This window comes from Medicago sativa, chromosome 6 (genome assembly GCF_051527215.1).
Source record: "Medicago sativa cultivar Bolivia chromosome 6, Bolivia_mono, whole genome shotgun sequence".
Taxonomy (NCBI): Eukaryota; Viridiplantae; Streptophyta; class Magnoliopsida; order Fabales; family Fabaceae; genus Medicago; species Medicago sativa.
In genome coordinates this window covers 56,030,225-56,039,499 of record NC_140754.1, presented here as the reverse complement: position 1 = coordinate 56,039,499, position 9,275 = coordinate 56,030,225, and the positions used below count along the sequence as shown (strand labels likewise).

Sequence of the window (9,275 nt, the reverse complement as noted above, 5' to 3'; positions counted from 1 at the left end):
TGTCACCAATCAGTTTGTGTTCAAGTGGTAGATCCCATCCAATAATCGCTTTATCAATACTAATCAATATAGACAAGCTTTATCTTCTGTACTTTCGTCCTTACCACGGGTTGTCGGTAATGGACAAGCTTTACTTTCCGTCTTAAGCTTTATTTTCCGTCTCAAGCGTTATTTGCCGTCTCGAGCTTTATTTTCCGTCTCAAGCTTTATCTTCCGTCTGAGCTTTATCTTCAGTCCAAGCTTTATCTTCCGTCTGAGCTTTATGTTCCGTTCAAGCTTTATCTTCTGTATGTTCGTCTTTACCACAGAAGTCGGTAATAGACAGTCTTTTCTCCCCAGTGATACCTATCAGTTTGTTCCCCAGTCAGTTTATTTTCGCAGTCCTTGCATTCATACTTGCAACACATGCATTCATATCATTATATTCATAAGCATTGCATTCTCAGCATTTCAACTGGTCAAAATTTGATGTACTTAAGTATTTAAGTCTCTTCGACCCATCGATTTAAAAGTCTTCTTTCAAATCTTCGTGACGAAGAAACTTAAATAGGGGCATCTGTCATACCCCAAATTTTGACCACTTTGCTCTGTTTTACCTATTTTGTCCGTATTTTAAAACGGCTCAATTTCTCTTCTTTTCGCCTTAACCGGTTGAAATTTCTTCAGTCGTTGTTTAATAATTTAAAGTCTTTTCTCTTGCAAATAAAATTTTGTTCGCACTTTATCTAGTTAAAATCGCTTTATTTGTTTTTTTTAGACATTTTAAATTTTTACGCGTGCTTTTAAAGTCTTTTATTCATTTCTTTGATAAATTGACCTTTTTAGGTAAATTCCTTTTGTCCGTATGATTAAACTGTTTAAAAGGTTTTGTTCGTGTTTTAAAACCACCGCGAGTTTTAGTCGTCTCAGTCGAAGTTTCGACAACTTTAAATTGTATTACATTTTTTTATCACTTTTATATTATTTTACAATTCTATTTTATTTTATTTCATTTTAACCATTTATTCTTTTTGCTTTTAATGTCATTTTTATTTTGTTTTATTAATAACTTGTTTTGTCTCAAATCCATGTGTCCTTTGTTAATTGGTCCAAGAAGCATCTAATTCTTTCCTTTGTCTCCAAGTTTCTTCAAGGGTAACTTGGTCTTTAGTCCATTCATCTTTCATAACCTAGTTTTTTACTATAAGTAGTGTTGCCAATCATTGGCAAAGGGGGCTGCACTGAAAACTAGAGAAAACACATTTCATTTGCGGCAGCTCCACATAAACAGATCAAAAGCATTTTTTCTTTCAACTTTCTCAAGAACAAGCTTTCAGATTCAAAGCTTCTCAAGAACAACAATCACTTTTTTCTCCAGTTTCTTTTACACCGTAACATCAACACAAACCTAACAGTAACAATGTGATTTTCGAAATTACACCACAAAACCAAACTCATCATCATCAAAAAAATCAATTCACAACCCATTACATAATATATCATTTTCGATTTCACCCAAATCCACAAATACTATAACTAATTTCTGTTTCCAGCAAGGTAATACACATACCGTTTCACACATAATCCTCACGCAAACACACATCAACAACACTGATTGTCAGAACTCAGTCAACAACAATGACATCAATACGAAGCTGTTTTTGTCTTTAGCTTCAGCCGGCATCACCATCACGTTTTACAACAACTAAATCGGCCTCAAGGGTTTACGGAATTAGATCGAACAAGGTAAGAAACAAGAGATGAAGAAGAAGCTGATTCCGGATCCGTAACAGAGAGGAAAGAATTCGGCCAAGGATCCTCAAACAATAACAACAACACCAGCTTCAGAATCGTGAAAGGAGGAGCAAACCGAGCCATTCCAAACCGTTTTAGAGAGGTATTTTGTTTCTTTGATCCGAGCTTCTTCTTTAGATCTAGTAGTTTGTGTTGGTTTTATGGAATTTTTAAGTTGATATTTGCAAAGAGGAGGGAAAAGGAAGTTAGAAAATGTTATTTGTTTTAAAAAAAAACGGCGAAGTTTGAATTCCGACGCGGTGGCGCCGCCGGCCGACCACCGTGCCGGAGCTATAAATCTCACCGGAGAAGATGAAGATCATCTTCTATTCTTGTGTTTTTTTTTATAGAAAATATTGAGAGAAAGAAAGGACAACACGTTTTGAGGGAAGAAAGAAAGAAGGTTCTGTTTGTGTTTCTCCATTTATACTGCCTTCCTATTTTTAACCCAACTATAACCCATGGGTCAAGGCAACCCGCTCCAGGCCCATGTGTTTGTTCCTTGCTGTTTTTTTTTTTTTTTGCCTGCTTGTTGTCTGCACCCCTGTTCCTGCTACTTGTTCCCTCCTGTGTTACTCGCTGCATTTTCTTTCCAGCATACATAGTAAATCATAGAATTCATGCATTCTCCTCTTTTAAGCTTCATATGTTTGTTAAAACGTTTTAATCATTACAATCATAGAACATCATGCATTTTCTAATATGGTTTAGCGACTTGAAACTTTATCTTCATTCATATTCCTAATACTTTCATATCATGTTTTTTACATATAATTAGTCTTTTGCATACAAGGCCTTTATGCCTCTTTGTGTCTATTTCATTCTAAGTACCGTAGCACTTTATTCCATGCATATTCTCAATGGCTTCATATCATGTTTTTATGCATAGTTAACTTTTACACACAAGGCCTTCATGCCTCTTTCGATTTATGATCTGGTAGTCTGCTGCATTTCGCTTTTTACATCATCTATAATATTGCATTATGCACCTTGTAGTTAATTTTGCCTAATGTTTGTTTTAAAAACTTGTTTCCCACGTTTTTTCTCTATACACCTAATATCATGCATTTTTACTTCTTTAGTATATTGGGCTCAAAAATCATTTCATGCATCATAAATCTTTTTACTCTATAACACCTTGTGTTAACTTTGCTTTAATATTTCAATAAATCATTTCATGCCTTTCCTTGATATCTCAACATCATGCATTATTGTCAATTTATATGTTGGTTTTACAATCATTTTATGCATCTTTTGGTTGTGGTTTCATCAAACATTCTTACAACCTAGCTTTAAAATTCAACTCTTATTTCATGCATTTCAAATGTCTTTTTACTCCATGATATCCCTTGTTTAATTTTTGCTTTAGTATTTCAATTTATATTTCATGCATTGCTTTAAAATTTTGACATCATGCATTCTATTATGTCATACCCCTAAGCTTTCTTATTATCTTGCTTGCTTTAATTCTAGCATAATCTCTTGCATTTTTCTTCTTCCTGCAATTTATTTACTCTCCAATATCTTAGTGTGTATTTTAGGCATTTGATGTAATTTATTTTTGAGCTTTTTCTTGCTTTAGAAAGCCCCTAGGATGGTATGTAATAGCTTAGTAATTGCACACACCGACACTAGCACCGACACCATATCACTTTATTTGTTGCTTTACTCTCGCTTTATTTTTCACGTTGTTACGCTCGCTTTCCGTTAGTTTAGAAAAATCCTTTTTATCTCAAACATCAAATAAGCAAAAGCCAAATTGTTTTCTTAATAAACCTTGGATCCAAATCCAAGTGGTTTTCCCTTTGTTTTCTTAATCAAATTCCTAAATGAACTTTAATCAAACTTAGACCAAATTTCTCAAATAAAATGAAACAACCTCACTTCTATTTTATTCTTCTATACCTTGAGGTCTCGCAACCCTTCTCAAAATCATTTTCAAATCAAATTAAAATCAACCTAACCAACAAAAAATATTTTTATAAGAACGAACTACGGCGGTTTTGATCCCTTTTAAGGGTACGTAGGCAGAGGCTTTATTCCTTTCAAATCGATTAAATAAAAATAACCAAAACTCCCACTTCTTCTCCCTCCATTCTTTCACTTCAACTTTAAACAACAAATTTTCAAATAAAAATAAAGTTAGAAAGAGGTTCTCACGGAGTACCGTGAACGACGCGGGTGCCTAACACCTTCCCGAATCGTAACCTACCCCCGGATCCAAAAAGGGTTTTTCAATCTCTTTTTCCCTTCCCAAGAATAAAATCGAGCAAGTCCGGTAGATTGAAGGTTCAATTCCAATCAATGGATTGACACCCGAAAATCTTGGTCTACAGTGATCAAGATATAAAAAGCATTAATAATAATTGAATTGAATAAAAACTAGATTATCATTCATAATAAATAGAATTTCACAGCAACATGGATCAATTAGGGTTACATAGATTCATCTCGGACCAAATCTCTGAGAGATTTAGCTACTCATAATCGAATTTACAAATAGCATAATCAATGCAATAATAAAAACATACATGAACTGAGTAATGGAGGATGAAGTCGCCCTTCTAGCAGTCTTCAGGTCTCAAAATCGCACTTTTGCTCTCCAAAATCGTAACCCTTATGTTTGGAACTGACTTCAGCTTAAATAGGCAAGTCTGGCTGCACCCAAAATCGCGTCACGATAGTGAGAAATCGTACCGCGATTTGACATTAAACCCTAGATTCCTTCCAGATCCTTCCTATAATCGTAGCACACCATGGGTAATCGTATCACGATTTCACTGCTTCAAAAACATGCCTTCTGCCAAGAGAAAATCGTATCACGATGGCGAAAAATGCGCCACGATTGGTGGCTTTCAAGTCTTCCAAATTTCGTGATTTTAACACCCCCTGAATACTCAATATTTCTCAGAACACTATCAAAACATAAAATTAAGTCCTAAAAATTATGTAATGACAGCATGTCATCAGTGCTACTTACCAAAGAGCAATGAATTCTATGTTTCATGATTTCATAAGAAAATTTATGCAAATTTACATAGATGACATTGTACTAAAATCATCATTAGAGGATGATCATTTAAATAACCTTCGTCAATCATTCAAAAGGATGAGGCAATATGGATTGAAAATGAATCCACTAAAATGTGCATTTTGTGTTTGTGCATATGATTTTTTAGGTTTTGTTGTTCATAAGAAAGGAATCGAAATCAATAAGAACAAAACCAAGACAATTTTGGAAACGAAAGCGCCTTCGACAAAGAAAGAGTTGCAGTGTTTGTTGGGGAATATTAACTTTTTCAGAAGATTTATATCAAATCTAAGAAGATGTGTTCAAGTGGGAACCAGAGCACCAAAAGGCTTTCGAAGAAATTAAACTCTATTTAATTAACCCTCCTATTCTTTCACTTCCTCTTAAGAATAGGGTTATGAAATTGTATATAGCAGCATCTAAATTTACTATAGGAAGTATGTTAGCACAAGAGGATGAAAATGGCGTAGAAAGAGCCATTTATTATCTTAGTAGGGTGTTAAATGATGTTGAAATAAGGTACCATCCAATTGAGAAATTGTGCCTTTGTTTGTATTTTTCTTGTACAAAACTTAAGCAATATATAAAGCCTGTTGATGTTTATGTTTATTCTCATTTTGATATAATTAAACATATATTGTCAAAACCAATTTTGCATAGTAGAGTTGGTAAATGAGCCATAGCACTTACAGAATATTCATTGACCTATCAACCATTGAAATATGTTAAAGGCCAAATTGTTGCTGATTTCATTGCTGATCATTCAGTAGTGAAAGAAATGTTAAGTTTTGTTGAGAACCAACCTTGGAAACTTTATTTCGATGGATCCAGCCATAAGAATGGTACTGGAATTGGAATTATGATCATTTCACCAAAGAACATTCCAATGAAATTTAAGTTTCGACTAAACCAGTTATGTTCTAATATTGAGGCTGAATATGAAGCCTTAATAACTGGGTTTGAAATTTTGCTCGAGCTGGGGGTAAAATGCGTTGAGATACAGGGTGAGTTGTGAAACAATTATCAAAAGAATACAAGTTTGTTAAAGAAAATTTGATAATGTATTTCGTTGTTGCAAATACATTACTCAAACGTTTCACACACGTTGAAATCCAACATATACCCCAGATATAGAATCAAGAAGCAAATGACTTAGCCCAGATTGCTTCAGGATACAGAGCCTTAAAAGAAAAAAAGCAAGAATTGATCGAAATCAAAGATAAGCATGGTTCGAGAGAAGCGCCTTCTAAGAAATTGTTAATACCAAAACTTGGGGGGGGGGGGGGGGCAGTAGCAGTAGACGAACGCGCACAAGGTAAGAATTATGTAGAAATTTTTGCTATTAAAAATTTAATAGATAATGATTGGCGAAAGCCAATTGTTAATTATTTGGAAAATCCTAATGGAACAACTTGTCGAAAAATTAAATATAGAGCTTTGAACTATGTAATTGTAGGGAATGAATTTTTCAAAAACACTCCAGAAGGAGTTTTGCTCAAATGCGTTGGAGAAACTGAGGCGTGTTTGGCTGTTTCCATCTAGTAACGTCGAAGGCTGCGAGTCTCCAAGAGAACCCAAAAATTGATTAAGACTTAATCCAAATCGAGAGGTTGAGTAGAAGTAACTTTCATCAAGAGATGATAGTACTTAGCAGCCCAAGAGCCCACGTCAATGGCGTTTCTCAGCAAACGATCTATTTCGTCCAAGCATGGTTCGCTATGTAACATGTGCTGGGTAGACCTAAGGATGCAGAACAAAAGGTTGTCGTAGTTCAATAGACGGTCAATGAAATCAAGTTAAGCATGGGTCATGCGAAGGTCAATGAGTAATTTGGAGCAATCATCACCAAAGGCCCGTGAGACATCACGAGACCTGCATATGTTTGCACGCCTTTTGTTTGTCCTCATAAAATGAGCAAGGTCACGAACACTATGAGAAGCAATCTTTTTGGCAATGAGGGTAAGTACGCCGTCACCTAAGAAATCAATGGTGATGAAGAAGAGAGAAAAGGTTTCATTTTTTCTGCACAAAAAGCTTGAGGGAGATTGAGAAGATGGTAAACTTTTAGAAGAAGGTATGATATATATAGAGAGGGATAAAGAAGTTAAAAGGAGTTTAACTTTATAGTTTCCACCTTCAAGATAAAGACACGTGCTGCATGGCGTCTAAGCTTCTATCTCGTGAAACGAGGGAAATTTAAAGGTTTTTTAATTGTTTTTTTTAATTCCCTAAACATTTTTAATTAATAAGAAAACTTTACGGTTTTATATGCAGTTTTAACTTAAGTAGTTAAAGCAAGGAAACATTTTAGTTTCCATCATTACAATTTATTTTGAAAATTATTCTTGACAGAAGATATTGTAATTAAGGATGATAAGTTGGCAAATAAAAGTGTTTAATAAAAATATAAAGAAATAAAGCCATAAATAAACGGTTTTTAGTACCGTTTTAAATCCAAAGTTAAAATAAATTAAAAGGACAGAATGCGAAAAAATAAAACAAGAGTTACAAAGTCTGTTTTAAATCACAAACTCAGACTTGAGTTTGTTGAGTTTGCCTTTAGACACAGCTAACTTCTCGTCGAGAACCTTCCCACTTTTGTCAATTGTTGCCATTTCTTGTTTGAATGCTTGTGATTCTTTGAATTTCTGTATGGCAAGGCTGGCTTCTTTTTGCATGATGCTTTCCTTTTCTAGGACATCAGCTCTTTGTAGCTTTAAGGCTTTGATCTCTTCCTCATGTATAGCAATGGCAGAATCAATTTCTTCCACTTTCTACTTAGCATCTGGAATCTCCTGTCGAAAATTGACAATTTTTTGTCGAAATATGGTAACTTCAGCCACAAGTTGATCATGAAGCCTAGTTTGATGTTCAAGCTTAGACTGTTCAATCCTTCTTTGTTGAAAGCTTAGAGCGATATCATCCATGAGAGATTCCAGATTCTGGGAAAATTCTTGGGATTTTGAACCAAAATAAGCTTTGCTCAATTTATGAAGTAGCTCCTTTATCCAAGAGATGACGCTAGCATCCTTCTCTATGGCTTGAAACAAGTCCACCTCTAGCACTTTGGTTCGAAGCTCCACTAAGAGATTTTCTTTCGAAGTCTCTGACAAATCATTATTAGAGGTGTTTTGAAGACCCTTCAGTGGTTTTGGAGAAAAAAGCACCACTTCTTATCATCAAGTAGAATGCTTCAATGGGATTGATCTTCTCGATCCTATCGAGCTACTCTAGACTTATGCTCATGCTTGATGTTTTGGTTTTGGCTGTTGGAGTAGCAGTCCTTGGTGAGTTATAATAACTCCTACACACGTTGCCTGAACTATCATTCTGTTCACCAATAGCAACAGTGTTCTAGTCATCATGGACCCCGAGATTCAAGCCTTCAGTAATGTCCTGATCATCAACACCCTTTGATTGATCATCATCTAAACTCTCGACACATATGTCCTGATGTTGATCAGAAGAGTTCATCTCAAGGATGTGATTTGCCACTGGGGGACTAGATTCAATACCTACGTCTTCTTCCAAAATGGGATCTACCATTAGAGTGTCGGTGGAATGAAGCATTGCCTGCTTGGATGTATCAGTATTGTTATGTTTGATACTCTGACAACAAGGTGTTCGAATGTTAAAAGGTACTATAAAAAGAAATGAAATACAAATTGATCTGACAAGTTTTGTTCTAAAGGTACCTTTAAAACGTTGTCCCCAACACAGGAATGGGCACTGGCTGGGTTTGAATCCTTGTGACCATGTTTTTTCTTCCTGGCACTTGCTTGGTCTGGAGACTTCTCAATAGGTATCGTTTTGATAACCGTTTTTGAGATCTCCTGCTTCTTTTTCTTTCGACGTTCTTTGTCCATTGGCGCCTCAGAAACATTAGCAACTTCGACAGCATCAGATGAGACAGCAGGCTATAAAGATGCAAAGTTTGATATTAGAAGGTTGTCATTTAGAATATAATACTAAAAAATCAATCGAGAAAAAGAAACTTACATTGTCCTCAGTTTTTGAATCTTTGGCCCTCTATGAAGATGGCTCAAAGGTAGATCTACCTTTCCTTTTTCGATCCTGAAAAAGATCATAGAGCCAAGTAAGATATTGTCCGTCGAAATATGGAAGAAAGACGGAAAAGATGTTTCATACCTTATCTTTCTCTGACTTGGAGGTCTTCCCTTTCTTATATGATGTCCTTGTTTTGGATTTTGATCGTGTCTTGGCGCTTACATCATCATCTCCTCCTTCATCTCCCACTTCCAAAGGAATGGCTGCAAGCACATAAAAGAATAGATAAATAGTATTTTCTATAAACCTAATTACTTGCTCTAGGAATTGTAAAGACATAAGTGAAGCCGACCTTTAAATGTGTATGTTACATCTAGCCGGAGTAACCTTATCTTTTTCTTTGGTTATTAAACTTTGTTTCATTCCCAATAATGAGTTACAAGGCAACCATTTTGGATACGGT

At 35.2% G+C, this 9,275-nt stretch overlaps 1 long non-coding RNA gene across 1 annotated transcript; it reads left to right on the top strand.

Moving 5' to 3' along the window:
• The first annotated feature begins 900 nt into the window (after positions 1-900).
• LOC146915788 (uncharacterized) lies at positions 901-3,847 on the top strand. Its single transcript, XR_015014765.1, has 2 exons — positions 901-1,536; positions 1,651-3,847. It is a non-coding gene; the product is annotated as an uncharacterized LOC146915788 (long non-coding RNA).
• Positions 3,848-9,275: the final 5,428 nt, after the last annotated feature.